The following is an 18,771-nucleotide window of genomic DNA, read 5'->3' as shown; positions in this document are numbered from 1 at the left end:
GGTGCCACTTCAGACACATAAGACCCCGCTCTCATGGAATTTTCCAGTCAGGATTTCCAAAGGATGCACCCTATGGGGACAGTCAAAAAGCAGACATTTAAGATTATACATCTAGGTAGATGTGACCTTTAAGGACTTGTTTTAGTGGTGGACTTGGCAGTGCTGGGTTAATGGTTGGACTTGGTGATCTTAGTGGTCTTTTCCAGATCCTGTGATTCCATTGTTAATTAGCACGCAACTGGTGTGTCTCCGTGCCAGGTTTGCAGGTGTATCTCCCAAGAGGGCTCAAGGGACAAACTTCATGAGCCAAGATGAGGAGGACAAAGCCTTTCCTGAGCATGCACTACTCAGGCTGCTAAGCAAGAAGTGACACACACAGATCAGCCAGCCAGTGCCCTGGGAATTACACCCCATGAAACCCAACAAACAATTCTATAGGAATACCCATCAGTTGAGGTTTCTTCTCTCCATCTTTGTGTGCAACGCATCCAAAACTGCTCAAGAAACTTCTCCACAACATATGTTGCTGTTAGGAGAGATCTGTGTTTAAGAGCCATGGTGCAGGATGCAGGATACCTTCAGTGACCCAGGCAGTGCAGCTGTCCTCAACAGCTGCCTCTGGAGAAGAAACCTCCTGAACCACACTCTTGACTTCAGCACAAAGTGCACGTAGAATAAGAGCTTTAAAACCTGCCTGACTCCTGCTGTTAACTTCCACTGCAGCCCTTTAAAACAGTCACTGAGATCTTAAATCCTCTCCTTTCCCAAATGACTTACTTTGTAAATTAAATGTTCCAGACAGCAAACTCCAGTAAGATATCATGGAGTGGTTTGGGTTGGAAGGGACCTTAAAGTACATCTCTTTCCAACCCCCTGCCATGGGCAGGGACACCTTCCACTAGACCAGGTTGCTCCAAGCCCCGTCCAACCTGGCCTTGGACACTTCCAGGAATGGGGCAGCCACAGCTTCTCTGGGCAACCTCACCACCCTCACAGGGAAGAATTTCTTCCTAATATCTTATCTAAATCTCTCCTCCTTCAGTTTAAGGCCATTCCTCCTTGTCCTGTCACACCATGCCCATGTAACAAGCCCACCTCCAGCTCTCTTATAGCCTCTTTAGGTACTGGTATTTTTCTCATTTAGTTTGTTTACTTGCTTTACAATAACACTCCTTTTACCAAAGTCAGTGAAGTAATCAGTAATTTATACTGGCATATAAGATAGCTTTGATTTTCCATACAGATCTCAAACTTCCAGAAACACAGGAAAACAAAGAAGCAAATCAGTGATTAGAAAGGTCTGTTCTCTCAGCAAAGGTCAGACAACACAGTTGGATTTATTTTACATATATATATATCTATATATACATGTAAAAATATAAATATATATAAAAGACAAGTCAAATCAGGCACTGAAGTGACATACTCTGAAGGATCCTCATCCCCTGCAACTCTGTACATTCATCTCCCCAGATGAAGCTGAACCAGGATTATTCAAGCACACAGCCCTGCCTGTGAGGATGAAGGTCTGTAGCTAGAGGAGGGCACTGCTCTGCATAATTCTCCCTTTTACAGGGCAAAGTCCTGTCCTCAGATAGTTCTCTGCAAACTTATAAATCAGAGGGAAACCTTGGTGCCAATGAACATTCCCCTCTAAGTGAGCAAAGGGGAAGGTGCACTTCTACATATAATGTAAAAGCCAATGCAGAAGAATGTTGTAATTTCTTCCTCCTGTGGTATTTCATGGCCTTATTTTTGTCTTTCTCCTAAAATGACCGAGGACTTTGTGGGAGGGAAATTGAAACAAAACAGTATATTTGGAAAAGTGATAATTCAGGCCATTTTCTTTAATGTTCCTGGGGAAAAAAACCAAACCAAAACAAACAAAAACCCCAAAACAAAACAAACAAACAAAAAAAACCCCAAAACACAAACCAGGAAGAAGAAGGAGTAGAAACCAAAAAAAAGGAGGAATAGATATTAAAACCTTCAGATGAAATAAGTCCTCAGCAAAGTATTTGTCTCAGAGTAAAATCTTCCCTGGGAAAAGCAACTGGGAGAGAAGGATCTATGCAGCACAGATCTGGTATCAGAAATGAAGAGACTCCATGAACGAAGCTTTACACCAAAGGGCTGCAAAGCCAACGTTGTGCAACAGAAAACCCGGCCTGAGAGCCAGAATCTGCAACAGGGACCGGGATGCCCAGTTCTCCTGAGGATAATGGCAGGAGAAAACCAACCCTGTGTCTGTAGATTTAACCTCCAAGTATCAAACGCATTGCAAACTCTATGGCTGATCCAGTACGCTCTAACGGGAATTTTAACACTAAGTGACCAAGCTTCGGAGCGGGAAGGAGGGAGGTCCATCCCATGCCCGAGGTGGGCAGCCTGGCATCGGGACAGAATCAGGGCTTTGAAGCCACTGTGCCACCTTCCACACTCGCCCCACCTTCTCGCTGACCCACTTTCTCTCCCTTGCAACATCCCGCTGACAGCACGCAGGGTAACACACCTGCTCCTCCTGCGAGTACCCACCAGCCCCTGGGCAGCAGCACCCCCCCCTCATCTGGCTGGGATCGATAGTCCCTCTCACAGCCCTCCCCCTGCACAGCATCCTCTCTAACGAGACGCAGCCTCACCCCCGCCGCCTGTCTAGATTTGATTGATCACAAACGAGACTTTCCAATCGACTGCGAAGCCAAGGGCCGAGGGCTAATTGACCACTTTCTGCTCTCTCAGCAGCTACCTGGTTATTTTGCTCCCTTCCTCGTGGGCAAGAAGCACAGCCTCCAGAGCACACGTGGAGAGCAGGACTGGAGTACTGGCCCCCCAAGAGCCACCGCAGAATTTGACAGGTCCTTTCCTTGCTCATGCCACTTCTGCCATGCAACTCTGGACTGAGATGGGACCAGAGGGAGAAAGCAGAGCACTAAGCACTCAGTGGCAAGAGGAGATTAAAAGGCATGCTGTGGTTTGGGGCAGAAGGACCACGTTTCTGCACAGCTCCAGGACTCTGCTGTCTCCGTGCTGTCAGTGGGCTGGTGATGGGGTTACGAAACAAACATGTGGGGCAGCTTTCACAGAGGCTTTGTTCTCTTTGTCCTCTTGACTTGTAGTATCACATGAACTCAAGTACACTTGCCCTCATGATAAAAAATGAGCCATCGACAGCGCAGGAACCAGACTGGGCAGCACAGGGCCACACACTCACCCAGGTCTGCAGGGCACACGTACTGCCCTGAGCTCAAAGTGCTAAAGGGCCTGCCAGGTCTGCCCTGCCCCTCCTGCCAGCCTTTCCCCATCCAATCTTCACACAGCTGTGGCTCTGCAGAGCCCATGCACAGCCTGTTGCTTGCTCCAGTGCACTTCTTCTGGAGAAGGAACGTGGAGTTGCCCAAGCTGTGCCACCCACAACCATCACCTAACAGTGGCCTGCTCCCATGGTGCAAGGCAGCAGGTCAAGGCTGCTGCACTGACTCTGCTTCATCCTCCAAGCCTGGTGGAGGGAAGAAAAGATGGTGACACTGAGAAAAAGGCAGATCTTGCCCCTAAACCCCGCTGAGGGCATTGCAGAACTTGAGACTGAAAGCATGACAGCTCACCAAGGCAAAGAGCAGTCCGCAAGGGAGGCAGCGTGGTGAGTAATTTCCTCTCCTATGGTGTCCAGCCTGGTGTGGTGCAACGGAAAGCCACAGACAGCAGAAAGCTGGGGGCCTTTTGTCCATGTTGGAGAAAGTCTGAACTGGAGACTTTCAGAAGAGAGAAGCCCATCACCCTTGAGGCTGTGGACCGACCCTGCACCATCAAGGCAGCAGCACAACACCTCTGAACTGGCAGAGCAGCTGCTCAGCTGCTCCAAAATCAGGTCACTTATTAGGCACAGTGGGGAAACAGTCAGCTAGGTTTAGAAGAAAGCTCTGGAGAAACACAGTTCAACTCGATATTGATTCCCACGGCTCCGTTACAGACAGACAGAATTAATTTCCAGGATGGAAAGGAACATATGCCTGCATATCAAAACAAAATACAGAAGCCTTTCCAGTTCCCCGGCTGCATTTCAATGGAAACCAGAAGGCTGTCACGATGGAAAGATTTCAGTTTTCTAATTAATCCTCCCCGCTGAGAGTTTAATGCCGCTAATTGATGAGGAGGGCGGTGTCCAGACAGCACTTGCAATTCCTTTTTACATCTTTAGACCAAATTTTCTCTAAATTAAATAATAATAAGGCAGATTTGCTCCCTGCATGCACTGTGCCCTGCTCCAGCTCCCTCCTCCCTAGAAGATGTCTGGTTGAGGGAAGGGAGGCGAAGCCCATGTCAGAGCTCTTTACAAGTGCTGGAAGTTTTCCTGGAAAACATCATCTGTGATACTGTCACTTCCACAGAAGATGCCAAGAGAAAGACCATTGGTGCCAGGGACACTGTCTGTACCATGAAACACCCAGCCCATACCCTCCATGGATCTGGGAAAGAGCTTCTCCCACTTCAACAGAGCCATCACTCAGCCAAGAGATGTCCCATAACACCTCCAGAAAACCACACAAAATGTACTACAGTGTCAGGAAATGGATCATCAGGCCCCACAGCAGAGCCCCAGGGGGCCCAACAAGGTGCCAGCACCAGCAAGAAGGTTTTGCTGGTGCAGAGCAGGCTTGGTTGCTCACCTGCACCACAGAATGGTTCTGGTCTTTCATCCTAAATATTGATCTCACACGACCAGGGGACACCTTTGGAGACAGCGAAGTGATCCTAAGTGCAAAAGCCAACACAGTCTCAATATGAGAAGGCAGTTCACCACATTCCTGGATGGGAAATTTCTGTTCCCATCCCCTACCTATGTCAAGCACATGCTCTAGTTCTTCCCTGAATTAGTTAAGGGCAGAATTTGTCCCTTTATACTCAACATTCAGCCATTTCAATCCAGGAGGTGATAAGTGCTCTGAGCCGCAAACCAAGCCGGGAAATGCAAAATAAAAAAACAATCCATGTGCACGAGAGGCTGGGCTATGGTTACCAAGCAGCGATAAACGAAGCAATGTTGATGGTCCCCAAGCTCTGGCCTGAAACTCCAGCCCTGCTCTGTTTGTCATGGCAATAGCATTTCCACCTGCACCTTTCTGACACGTCCTCTGGGAGTCTTCACGCACCACTGTCATAGATCATGGCCAAGGGAGCCCGGGCCAGCTGTGCAGATGTGCAGCTGGCTGACCTCTCCTTACCAAAAAGGCTTCTATTATTTTTTTTCCCCCCCTATTATTAGTTTTCAAGCCACCTACTCCATCATAAATATAAAGTAAAATTAGCCTATTCCTAGAACGCTAAAAAAAGACGAGCTGATGCCTGCACAAACCGGATCCCAGCAAGTCGACGGGAACGCTCCAAGCACGCCAGGAATGTCGAGTCCAGAGCTTTCGGCCCCTTCCTGCAAAATCCCACTGCTGAAAGCAACCTGGGCACGTGCAGGTGGGGTCAGGGGCGTGCAGAGCCCCTCACCTGCACAACCTGCCTGCTGCTCCTCCAAGGAACGCTGAGCAAACCACTCCCGTCTGCCCAACAGCCTATTAATAAACACACACCAGGGAGAAGAGCAGGGAGGTGGACCAGATGATCTAATAGGACCTTTTCCATCTCTCAACTTTTATGCTTAGTCACAGGACAAATATCTCCCACGTTGTGAAGGGACACGCTGGCTTTGCTTGCCTGGTGGTTATGATGGGAGAGTGTTGCCCTCTGAAGATGTTTCGTTTTCCAGCCGTTCACAGAATGGTTGGCCTTGAAAAGGCACCTCGGGAGACCTTCCAGTCCAATCCCCCTGCTAAAGGAGGTTCACCTAGAGCAGGCTGCACAGGATCATGTCCAGGCAAGTTTTGGATAACTCTAGAGAGAGCTAACAGGACTTACCCAAGCAGAGTTAAGCAAGAGGACGCACATTTGCCTGGTTTTCGGCCTCAGGGAGCTCCAAGGCACCCAAGCAAGTCCCCTAATTCCTGTCCCAGCAGCCACAGGCAGTACAGGAACCCCATTTCTGTATTATCAGAGTACTTGTGCTTCTCTGAGCACTCAAGCCTGACCCTGTCCAGGGTGGAAAGGTACTCCATTTACTTTTGCAGGGAGCAGGTTGGCAAGAGAACAGACAGCAAACATCCCCTCCATCAACCTTCTAAGTCAAGCCTCCTGTGACAGGCTGTCAGAAAACAGCTCAAAAAAACCCAACCATCCCAGAAAGGGAAATACAGGGAACCAAAGGGTCTGGGGAGAATAGACTCCAGTGCAGCTTAGGTATTTAGGTTTACATGGCAGTTTGCATTGGCACTGATTCGTGCCATAGCAGCAGCAAGGCCCTCTCCTGGTTTTAAAATGCCCAAGAACTGCAAGGCTCCCACAAGAGACCATCCCCACACATAACCTAAAGAGCACCTGAAAGCCCCAACACCACAGGTCTGCAAACTTCACCAGGTAAGGAAAAAATACTTTACCACACAAATCATAAAAAAGACCCCACAGTATGAAAAATAAAATAAAAAACAAAACAAAAACAAACAAAAAAAAACAAACAAACCACACAATCTAAATATCTCTTGCATCAAAGGTTGGGAAAAGCAATGCTGAAGAGGCAGTTGGGAGTAGAAGATTTTACTTTATTTTCTAGTTCAACTGCTGGACAACAGGATGACCCTGAGCACTGACAATTCTCACAGGCTTCAGTGTTTCTCATAAGAACCTGGTTCCTGGAGTCACATAATTACACCAGAATCCACACCTCCCTTCTTGTTTTTCTTAAAAAGAAGTACTTGTAGATGTCAAAGGTCAAAGAAATGTAAGTATACAGCCTGAAATGCTCAAACCAGAAGAAACAGAAACATCTATTTTAAAAGAAATAAATCACTATTTTTGGAGGAAATAATGTGATCTAGGATTCTTTTTGCCTGATACTATACACTGGAAACCTTAGACTTGACAGGGAATCACTCAATTTTTGGGGCTGGAGGGTTGTTTCAACATCTCTATCTGGAAATTACAGATGAGAAAATACAGCTTTCATAGCAACACCTGCCTAAAAATTAGGCAGCCCCTTTGTTGGCCTGATGCTGGCCTCCCCAGTCAAAGAGCATTATGCACTGGGGGACAATATCAAGGCACAGCAGTTAAAAAAAAATAATAATAGAACAGAACAGCTTTCCAAATTTTGCCTACACTTTTTTCACGCAACGTGCAGCAGGGTAAAGCCAAAGAAGTCAGCTGTGCCAGCTCATCTGCTGGCACCCTCTGCTCACCAAAACCAGCAGATCTGCAGTTGCTGGTGGATCTTGACCAGCAGAAATAGCTTATGGTAAAAATTAGACTATAAATAAAGACTTGAGCTTCTGAAGAGGCCTGTGTTGGGTCTCATCCCGTGCTGTTGCTGAGCTCTGGGGTACCAGGTAGTGACATCACAGCACTACAGGCACCTGAGCTGCAGCTACCCACCACTTAGAGGAATAATAAACTTTGGCCCCATGTTCAAATACTCACAAGCAACAGAAAGAGGAGAAGACTTCAGGTCACATTTATTTCCCACGTTTGCATGCAACAAAACACCTTGAGATCTACAAGACTTGGATCCGGGGTGTGCTGTGCTCTGCACTGAATACACTACATCCATGGAAAAAAAGAGGGTAAACACTACACTTCTGATTAAAGCAGAGGTCTTTGCCCATTCTGCCTAAAGATAACTAACAAAGATGCAGAGGAATTCAGAGGAGGAGAAGGACATGAAGGGCCCGAGAAGCTCTGGTGCACACAGCAGCTTCTGGCACAGGGTGCTTGCACAGGCAGCAGCCCCAGAGCCAAGCCCAGAGGGCAGCATCCATCACCCTTGACTGGGGCTCAATTCTGCCATTCCTCAAGCTCCAAGGGTTTGCTTCTCATCAGTGTTCCCTCAGAGACAGCAGCAAGTCCCTGCTCCCGCTCGCAGGGTGTGCGCGGGGGCAGAGAAAGGAAACCTCGCTGCTCCCACTGGCAAACGTCTCTGGGTTTCTGCATTATCTCATCTCCGAGATTACGAGGAAGTGAGCACAAACCTGTTCAGTCACATTGTTCCCGCTCACCCCTGGCCAGGGGCCGGGCCATTACGCTGCTGTGTTCCTGCTGTTCCCAGGACGGATCTGCTGCTCCTCTGCAGCCCTCGGGCAGCTCCAACCCCTTCCCGCAGCACACGGGACACGCTCCTGCCTGCCCTGGCTGCAGAAACCACTGCCAAGCACCAGCAGAGATCATGCACAGCTATCACACTCCTGATCTCAGCTACCACTGCTGCACACAGTGTGTAACACACCTACCCCTCTCTCCTCCTGCCACCTGCAAGGGATGGGCACACCAAACCCACCACTCCACAAACCTCCCAACCCAAACAACTCCCCCTTCTGCCTACCCAGATTTTCCCCTCCCTTCTCTCTGTCTGCTCTCAGGTGCCTGCAAAATGTGGCTGGACTTGGGGAAAACACCACAGGGGCTGCTGCAACCTGGCTGCAGAGGTGGCAAAACACCTGGGGACCTCCTGCCCTCTCAAGCTGTCACAGGTGCTCTGATTCTCCTCTGGTTAATGCTAATCTTGCTGCACTTGGTTCTCAGGGATGTGAGTGCTGCTGCCTTTGGACTGCCCAGAACAAAAAAGAAACAGAAAGTGAATCAAGAGCCTATAAATAAATAAATAATTTATTTAAAAAAAAAAAAAATCAGATTAACCAAACACTAAAACACCTCTTGCTAGAACTCTGCCTTGATACACCACTGTAGAATCAGAGTCCCCTTTTTAAGCAAACGTGATCAACAACAACAACAAAGATGCAATTACGGTTTTGTTTGCACAATTTTATCTGCACCTCCATTCCCCCAAAAGGATTTGCTTTAAAAAAAAAATACCACCCATGATGTTTCCATCCTTGCTTATTTCAGAGGAGAAAACACAGCTCTGTAATGTTATTAGTACCTTCCCCTTCTTGCAGCAAACCACGACTAAATGAGACATGCTACGAAAACTAAGCAGACATGGAAGTTACAGGTCCTTTTTCTTCACCCCCTTTTTCAAATGAAGTAAGTATTTTCTTAGCCCAGTTCTAAAAACCAGATCACACACACAAAGAAACAAGTTTGGAAATCCCCCTCCCTCTACCCCCACTGCTATTTGCTAAGGAAACCAGATGCCCAAACCCAGCCAAAAAATGATCTCAGCCATTCTTAAGAGAGCCTACAGTGCATTTTCATGAGTCATGGAAAGCAACAACTCGTTGCTTTGGTAATGCAAGGTAAGCAACTGGTCACCCATCCCCAACCAGACTTGCAGCAGTAAGTCAAAGAGCAGACCGTGTCTTGACAGATTACGTCAGAGACAGCCCCAAAATAGAGCCCCACGGCAGGAGGTTTCGTAGGAAATGCCACAGAACGTGTCCTGTGAAAGCATTCAGCAGCCAGGATCCCCCATGGTCCTGATCCAGGGGTGTTGGTCAGTGCTCCACCTCCCAGCCCGTGCTCTCAGAGCAGGCAGAGATGCTACAGGCAGCAAATGGAGAGGGAAGGGACAGACAGGGGCAGGAATTAGCAAGGAAGCAAGTGCCTTACCCATGCTTTTTCCACAGGCCACGGCAGATAGGACACCTTCTGCCTACCAGCCCCAAAACAACACTGGGGCAAGAATTGCAGGATGCTTCATCTACCAGGCCCTTTCCAAACATTCCAGCAAACACATGGGACTTGATGCACATATGCACACAGGTGCATGACAGATGCACCTAATTAGCTTTCAAAAGGCCCTGACCAAACTGCTTGCTTTGTAAAAACATGCATTATATAGATCATTTCCCTACCATCTTCTTTGGGTGGAGGAGACTCCTGCAATGGCACCACTCAAAGCCCTTGGTGACGCTCCTGAACACGGCCATGAAGTTGGTCGTGCTCTGTGATGCTGCCTGGACCCCTTCAACCACACCTGTCCAAGGGTTTGGAAATCCAGCCCAAGACAGGTCGGGGAGGTGGGAGGTTACCCATGCAGCAAGGGGAGATCCTTTCCGACACATCCCATGTTCTTCCACAAACACCTCCCACCATCATCACCTCTTGGTAACTTCCAACAGCAAAACATGTTCACTGCTGCCTGAGAAGCTCCAGCAGGGGTGAGAGGCAACACATGATATGAAAGACAAATCTGCTTCCCAAGTAACAATGAACTAGATACTGGAAGTCTTGCTCCACCTCATCCCATTTCAGTGTGCCAGATCACCTCCCTGGGACACCCCAACTGTCTCCCTGAAAGAGAAGTTCCCTAGCATGGGATTTCCTGGACAAAGACCAAGACTGGAACCAGCTCATCCCCAGCTTCATCTGTCTTCATCCAGAGATGAAGGCAGGTACAATCTTCAGCGCCTTTTGTGCTGGGTCCAAAAGCCAGCTGTGAAAACCCCTTAGAGCCCCATCCCAACACCGACCAGGCACACACCAGATGTTCAGTCACTCCTGTGATGCTGTAGGTGAATTTGAGAAGTATTGCAATGGTTAAACAAGCATTTTCTCTGTTTTTCTTGAGTCATCAGCCAGGTAACACAGTGACACACATTGTGCACATCTTTAACGTCACAGCACTTTGGGAAGAGCACCATGGAGAGCCTCAGCAAGCACCCCCAACCCAAACAAAAACAGGTAAGAGTGGACATAGTTCCCCAAATCCTCCATTTGAGCCAAGCAAGGTGATGCCCAGCCGGTCCTCAGACACAGACAGGCAGCAAGAACACCAAAAGTACACCTTTCCCTAACCTTTTCTCTCTGGCACAGCACAGCACAGCTCAGGAACAGCTCCACAACACTCAGAGCCGGACCTTGACCCTTTCAATAAAACCAGTGATGCAATAAGCTAAGCACAGCTCAACAGTTTCTGTTTATCTCTTTTACTTGCTACCAGCACCATCCAAAGAGAAATAACTGAAATATCTTGCATATTTCTCTAATGATTCTTGCTACTCAGCACCAGCACTGGGGGTACTAAGACCAAGGACCAGCAAATGCATTCCACTGGTTTATTAACCCTGGTTTCCCAAAAACTACTCTCCAAGAATGAAGCCAGCAGAAGGATTGCAGCACAGGGATCAGTTTTGTGCTAAAAGGCAAAAAGAAGGCATCAAGGCTGCAGTGTGAGCATCTTACATAAGCAAGGAAAGTTTTCCAGGAGCTTGGCCCAGCCTGGTATCTTTACTGAAGGATGCTTCACCCAGCAGAACAAGCCCTCCTCCAATAGCTCCACATTACATCAGTGCATTGATCAATCTCAACAGAAGGAAGCCCAAACCTCTAATCTCCGATTTTCAGGTACAGGATATTCATCATTTACACACCCAAACCACTCTGCCCCACAGTCCAGTCCACAGACCTCCCTCCAGCCACTCATTCCCCCAGGGACTTCCGAGTTATCACTCTGCTGGAGATAAGACTATTATCAGCCCCTATCAGGATCACCCAGCTACAGATAACACTGTTATCAGATGGCCCTGCAATGACACTGCACTGACACAGCATACAAAAAAGGGACAGTTCCCTTCAGGACACTCCCCAGGTGAGATGAAAAGATGAGAGGCTAAAAGGAAGAGGGTATTTAAAAGGGGGTTTCTTTTCATGCACACTCACCTTTCCTTCAGTTCACCTTCACCACCAGTGATAACAGGCCTCACCTTACACTTTCTCCCCAGGTCATTTAACCTGAACAAACCTTCTATATCAAAGCTCTGCCTCTCGTAGGGGATGTCCCAGCCCTTAACTCTGTATCAGAGGCAAAATATCCCTGTTATCAAGCACTGGTGAGAGCTAGACATGCCCATTAATTGCCCTGTATCCACCACCCTTCTGCAGGGTCCTCATGCCTTGGGATAGAGCATCCCTGTTGCACCTTGCAGAGCAAAAGGTGCAGACAGTCCACTGGGAGGAGATTAAGCATCTGTTAATTCTTTGAGGCTCTTGTTTATGGAGGGCACTGCACTATTTCCAGTTCACAACTAGGCTGTGACAATCTGACTTCTGCTCAACAATAAAAAACCCAAAGAGGTTGCAGCTCATAAACCCCTGAGCAATCCAAGTAACCCACCACCCTCGTCATGATGGACTTCCATGTACATTCAGAGAATAGGGATCTACAACAACCATCTAGTCCAGCTGCCTGACCAAGACCACAGGACTGAAGGGCAAGGACCATGTCAAAAAAAACCGGACTCCAACAGATACACCAAAGCAGCAGCAGCATCTTCCTCAGAACCTCTGCACTGACAGCAGCAGCAGCAGAACTTGTAGCACAGCACAGGGTTCACTTTTACACACAGTGTTTGGCCTAACCACTGTTATGTGCAAAGTTTTCAGTATTCCCTTGGGAATCTGGGGGCACTTGGAAGCTGCTGTGCAAGAAACACTTGCACATGGACAAGACAAACACAACCACTCCAGGACAGTCCTGGCAGAACAAGAGCACTCGAAAGCACTGCAGGGGCCGCATGGACCTTTCAGTACTGATGGATTTGAGACATTCCTACATCCCTTCCAAAGGCTTCTTATCTCACAAATTATTTTCCCAAAGCAATTGTACAAAGTCTTTTCTCCCTCTGAATCACCCAGCTATCAAATCTGATGACTTTTTGTTACTTCAGCACACAAGCTGCTGCTCACAGTGGGTTTGCAGAGCGCCTCTGATCCACCCAATGAGGGCTATTCTTTCAAGCAATTTGGTGTTTAATCACTACCTGAACACTTGAGCCTCCCTCCCACCCCCACCAAGGACCTGGCCCTCACACATGCTGTTTACACAGTAGCTTGGCCAGCTCCTTCCAGGATCTGTCCCGGGCTGCTGGGCACGGCACACGCTGCCAACAGGACTTTGTCCCATGGAGCTTCCACGGCGAGCCAGGGTTTGGCTCAGCTCCACCCTGGTTCACTGCTCTTACAGCTTGTTCTCCCTGGGCTGCCCCAAATCATCTTGGGAGAGTGGGGAGCATAACATCAGGGAAGATTTCACAGAAAGGACAATTAGTTCTGAATAAAATGGTGGCCAGCCTGGGTTTTAACTCAGGAGAGCAGGACAGGCTCCAGTCTACCACAGATTCTCATTAAATTCTGAGCCCCTTGCTTTCCACTAATATTTGTATTAGGATCTTCCAGGATAGCAAAAAAGCGTTTGGGAAACGGACTTGGGAGCAGAACCCTCTTTTTCAGAGGGTACAGAAGTATCTTCCACCTTTGATTTCTAAAAGCCTCAGAAAGTCCAGGTCAAAGTCTCTGGGTTCCCTTCACAGACGTCCCAGGTGCCCTGGGAACAGAAGCTGGCCCTGAGAGCAGACACAGCAATGACATTCAACAGTGTCCCCACCCCAGTCACTGAGATGGGGACACCAGGCAAAGAGCTGCAAGGGTCCCCACCAAGGACCGTGCTAATGCTGCACCTTCCACCATCCTGGGCTTCTCTGTGGCTCCAGGGAAAGCTCCTGGAGCAACAGCCCAAGCACTGAAACAAAGCAGGGAGCCACACACTCCCAGCATGCAGCCCCAAAACTCTTCTCTAGCCCCACTACAGCGTTCTTCTCTTGCTCTTAGAGCCCGTGCAACAGGTCTTCTGCCAGTAATAGCTCCCAAGAGGCTTTGAAGAGGAAGACATCAATTTTTAAGGGAGATCTTTGCTTTTCCTTTCTTGAGTTAATTAACTGAGACGGACTAATTGAATCTTAGAATCATTAAGGTTGGAAAAGATCATCACGTCCAACCACTAACTCAGCACTGCCAAGTCCACCACTAAACCATGTCCCCCATCTACATGTTTTTTGAACACTTCCAGGGATGGTGATCTTCCCTGGGAAGCCTGTTCCAATGCCTGACCACCCGTTGAGTTGGATACCAGCGGCATTTTAGTGACTAACGGGAAGATTACTTGGCCAGACCAGATCAGGACTGCAGGGATAGACAGAAAACAAACAAAAAATGCCCACATATCCACTCTCGTGCACGCTCACACACACCTTCACAGACAGAAAACCACTTGTCTTGTCCATCTGATGCTCACCACAGCACTGACCACATCAGATGAAGGCTCATGCCACACGGGATATGTGGCGAGCCCACGGAGACAGCATGTTTCAGGCACAACTGAGATGACATTCACCACCTCTGCATCTCACACTTCACTCAGCAAAGGCAGAAGAGGTGCCAGAAAGAAATGCTGATGTGACCTGGCCTGCATGGTTGCAGGTGGGGATGGGAAACTGCTCCCTGAAGGGACTCACCGAAACCACCTGGTCACCCATTTCCCCACTGTGGAGCTTAAACAGGAAAATAAATAAAGTCTGGGGATTGAGGGTGAACCTGCCAGGCTCAGGATGAGTGGGCCATTTATAGCCCAATTTTTCTGAAAAGCATCTGATGACATAAAAAAAAAAAAAAAGAAAAAAAGTTGAATTCCATGTTCCACCTCTCGTGGTTCCGCACTGCATTTTCCATCTCCTCGGTGCACAGCTGACATTCTGCACATTTCTGTGCACGCTGTGCTTGGCCTGTGCCCTCAGCAGAGAAGGGAGTGGAAGTGACTGAGCCCAGCAGCCTCCTGCTACCGTCAGGCATCAGGGAGCACCAGCCCCATCGCCTGCAGCTCCTCGCTGGGGCAGCCAGGCTGCAAAGGGCTCAGCCACCTCCCATGAAAGGCTGGCACATGGGATATGTGTCCCTTTCCCGTGCTGGGTCTCAGGATCTTAAGAGTCCAGAGGTTTGTAGAGAGAGAAAATGCCTTTCTTTGAGCCAGATGAACTGCACAGGCTGAACTGGAGTTGAATATCTTGGTTTTTTCCTCTCTTCTTCCAGATGATGCCCTCAATCAGGAGAGCCAAGGTGCGCTCAGGGCAATCGCTCCGTGCTGTCTTCTACGTGTGGACAGGCTTGTACAGTCCAGAGCCAGCCTGTGCTCCCCGAGCAGTCTAATAAAAGATATCCCTTCTAACAGCAAACCCTGACTCACTTCCCTCCAGCCTCGACCAGCAGGTCTACGACGGCAGGGCCAGATCCACCAGAACAGAAGATGCTGCCAGCTCTCACACTCGTTCCCACGTCCATCTGGGGAGAGCAGGGCTGGAAGCACATCCCTTTCCACGCTGCAGCAACGCACTCCATCCCACGGCTCCGCCAGGGAGCCAGACACACCGTGTGATCCTCGCCGGCATCTTCCCAATGGGAACACTCAGAAAGCATCAAGTCCAAGCTGCAGGCTGAAATCCCGAAGCATCATAAAGCAACAGGAACGTTTCAGGAGGGATGGAGCCGCTCCTCTGGCTGCTGCAGTCGCTGGCTCTTCACGTCGGAGTCGCTTCGTCTGGATGAAAATCCAGACCACGTCTCTCTGCATGAGCACACTTCCCTCATAGGCTCTAGCAGCCTCCAAAAAAAGAAATGCATCACCCATCAGCACACGTTGACAGGGCAGAGCTGCGGGTTCCTGATGGAGATTAAGGACCCATGGAAAAAACTGCGGCACCAAAACGCGTTCACAGAAGGGAGGTATAAAAGATCCTTTAAGTCCACATCCCACCAGGCTGGCAGCCCGTCCAGCCTCACGTCCTGCCTCCAACAGAGGAGCTTTTACAAGCTGCAAAACCTTCCCAGGGCAAAGGCTGTGCCCAGCCGTGGAGGTCTGCTCTGATCTGCAGGAGCCCTGGGAAACCTTGAACCCCCATTCATAACTAATGCCAAATGAGGGGTTCTGCAAACTGGACCACCTCACACAGGTATCACAAGACACAGGTAGTCACAGGCAAGCCCCCAAATGCAACTGATCTCATGCATGCCTGAGGAACTGCTTCCAAGAGCTGCACTCTGCGCATAAATCCTGCATGGAGCTACATCAAACTGCACGTACCAGACTGGAAATGAATTCATAAGGTGGCACAGAGAGAAATTCCCCCCCCAGCCACTCACTCTCACCAAGTAAGTGAAAGAGCTTGACCCTGGAAATCCCTGGGATCACTTAAATCCTGCACAAATCCCAAGCCTCCAAATCCCAAGTGAGCACTATGTTTTTGGTCCACACACCATTAACACATGCAGACTCTGCACCGAACCAGGAGCAGGTCTGCTTCCAAAAACCACTGGATTACAAGACAGGAATGAAAGAGGAGGATAGAAAACAGCAGCCGAGGGGGAAGCCGCTCTCCAAACTGAGCAAATCCACTCGGAGCATCCTCCTGACTCGTGGTACAGCTCCCCACGACAGCCGCTGGCTGAGTCCAGGTGGAAATCCAGCCTTCCAGCTCCGCTGGCCACTCGCCCCAAGCGGGGCTTCCCTCGCCCGTGGGAGTCCGTGCCCGCCGCAGAGCCTTCCTCCCCACGCTCATCCCATCCTCACCGCTCCGGACAGACGGTGCAGGGACAGCTTTGCTGGACAGTGAGGGCTCTCTGGGTACCCCTGCACCTCCCTGGTGTGGTCGAGACGCTTCCCAAGGAAGCGAGACCCAAGTGATCACCGCCAGAAATCGCTGGCTCCAGAGGTGAACGCATCCCGGGAACGGGTCTAATCGGGGTCTAATCCCGGCGCTCGCTGTTAGCAGCTGCAGCTGCAGCTGGGACAGGCTTCCAGGAAACAACCTGGGAAAACCAGTGACCCGAGCTCACCAGCACAAGGCGGGGGTACGCGGGGAGCTCCGGGGAAGGTCAATCCCTTAATCTTTCCATCCGCACCCACGGACACGGCTCCCGGCTCCCTCCTCTTGGAGACCCGCTCCATCCCCCGCGAGCCCCAAACCCAGCCGGAGAGACAACCCTCCGCTTGCGAGACTAGAAAGGAAGGACGAAAAAAAGCCACGGAAGCCAGACCCGGCTGCAAAAACTCTCGGCCACCGCTGCAGACAGCATAAAATAATTAAAAACCGAAACTATTCGGGCGGGCGGGCGCAGGGACCCGGTGGGAAGGCGAGGGCTGCGGGAGGACTCACCGGTGCGGCGGCGGGGTCACTGAGCCATGCCCGCACACCCGGGGCTTGTCACCGCCGCGGGTCCCGGCGCCTGGCTCGGCTGGGAACGGCTCAGCTGGGCTCGGCTCCGCTCGGCTGGAGCCGGGCTGGGGCGGCGCACAAAAGCGGGAGGAAGCGGTGACGCGCGGGGCGGCCGCGGCCAATGGGACGGGGATGGGCACGGGGGGCGGACCGAGCGGGGCCACCGGGGGGGCGGGCAGGGCCCCGGCGCTGGGGGGCGACATCGGGGCGGGCGGGGGAGCGGGGCGGCTCCGACCCCCGGGGCTGTTCCGACCCCCCGGGGCAGCTGCAACCCCCGTGCGGGATGATGCCCTGCCCCACGGGGCATCCCTTGGGCTGCCCTTGGCCCCGCAGGTCTCATCAGCCGCGATGAGACCCCCGGGGCAGCTCCGACCCCCGGGGCAGTTCCGACCCCCCGGGGCAGCGAAAAGCGGACTCGCATCTCAGATGATGTCCTGTCCCGCAGCCCCGCTCGCTCCCGTGGGGCTTCTCTGGCCCCACAGGTCGTATCAGCAGCGGTGAGACTCGTGGGGTAGCTCCGACCAGCGGGCGGACTTGCATGCCGTCTGATACCCTGTTATGCAGTCCCACAGGTCACATCCACCGCGGTGAGACTCGTGGGGCAGTTCCGACCCCCGGGGCAGTCCCACCCCCCCCGGGTGATGCTCCTTCCTGCAGCCCTAACTGGTCCAGGTGGTGCTTACCTTTTGGCCCTGCAGGCCGGATCAGCCCCCGCCCCCCACCACACACACCCCGTGAGACACCGTGGGATCCCCCCTGGCTTTGCTTTCAAGAAGGATGGAATGTGACCTCTGCGCTCCAGCTGGGGGTCTCTGGGACCTCCTGAAAGCTCCTGAAAAGAGAAAGCATCCTGAAAAGATGATGAAACACAGCACTATAACCCCCAGACTTTGGGATGGGGCTTCCATCAGAGGGAGTGTTGGTGAAGCTGGTGCAACCTTGCTGCAGCAGCGTGGCTTTCTGCAGGGCCCAGCTTTCTCCAGGTGGCCGGAATGTGAAGGAATTGCTGGTAACTTGGTTCAGTTTTGTCTCTTTTAGGGGAATTGAAGCAAAATCAAGCCATAGTGAAGACTAAAGGGCAGGGGCTTTTGACTGTTCCCATGTCACAGCTTGCTCTCCAGAACAGCTCTGGGATCCTTGGGCAGCTCCCTGGGGAAGTAGAAAAGCCTCTGGGCTGCTCTGATTTACACCCACCTGTCCCAAGCCTCTGTTGTGTGTCCAAGTCCCTTTGGGCTCAACTTCCCATATGGGGAGAGCCAACAGTGGCATAGAAGCAAAATTCACCCCTAAATAAGGGCCAACAAGAGCCTGAAAAACAGATGGGAGTGGGAGAGCTGAGTTATGTACCAGATATCCCTCAGACTGGTGGGAAAGAGGGAAAATTCATGCAGACAATGGAAAAAGTAAGTAACACTATTTCTCTGATTATTTCCTTGTTTCTCCATTTAGTAAATGAGGAAGAGGAACAAAGTCAATTCAAGATTTTGGTGGGGGAGAGAAAAAAATGGGCTGGATCCTAAAAACAGCCCCATTCCACTCAAGTTTTTAAGGAGTTGCTGCTGCAAGAAAGTTTGAGCCATTGCCTATAAAGGCAATAGAAACCCCAACCAGGGACCCCTCCTGAGAGATTCAGATCTCACATCCTCGTATACAATCGCGTGACCTATTAATAAAATCCATAGAAACGGATTCTGTATATACCAAATAACTGCAGATGGCTCCAGCCCAAACCGCTCCGGGT

The 18,771-nt window shown here is 50.5% G+C and overlaps 1 protein-coding gene across 1 annotated transcript in view; it reads right to left on the bottom strand.

The window, feature by feature from the left end:
- LOC126642488 (mitogen-activated protein kinase kinase kinase 3-like) overlaps positions 1 to 17,086 on the bottom strand; it is a 78,336-nt gene extending 61,250 nt beyond the window's left edge. The window contains 1 exon segment of the mRNA XM_050320168.1: positions 16,971 to 17,086. The gene's annotated coding sequence lies outside the window, so the exon portion shown is untranslated.
- Positions 17,087 to 18,771: the final 1,685 nt, after the last annotated feature.

Source organism: Myiozetetes cayanensis, unplaced genomic scaffold (assembly GCF_022539395.1).
Source record: "Myiozetetes cayanensis isolate MyiCay16 unplaced genomic scaffold, myiCay2020 scf1, whole genome shotgun sequence".
Lineage (NCBI taxonomy): Eukaryota > Metazoa > Chordata > Aves > Passeriformes > Tyrannidae > Myiozetetes > Myiozetetes cayanensis.
Note: the sequence above shows the minus strand (reverse complement) of the source record. Positions and strands in the feature narration are given on the sequence as shown.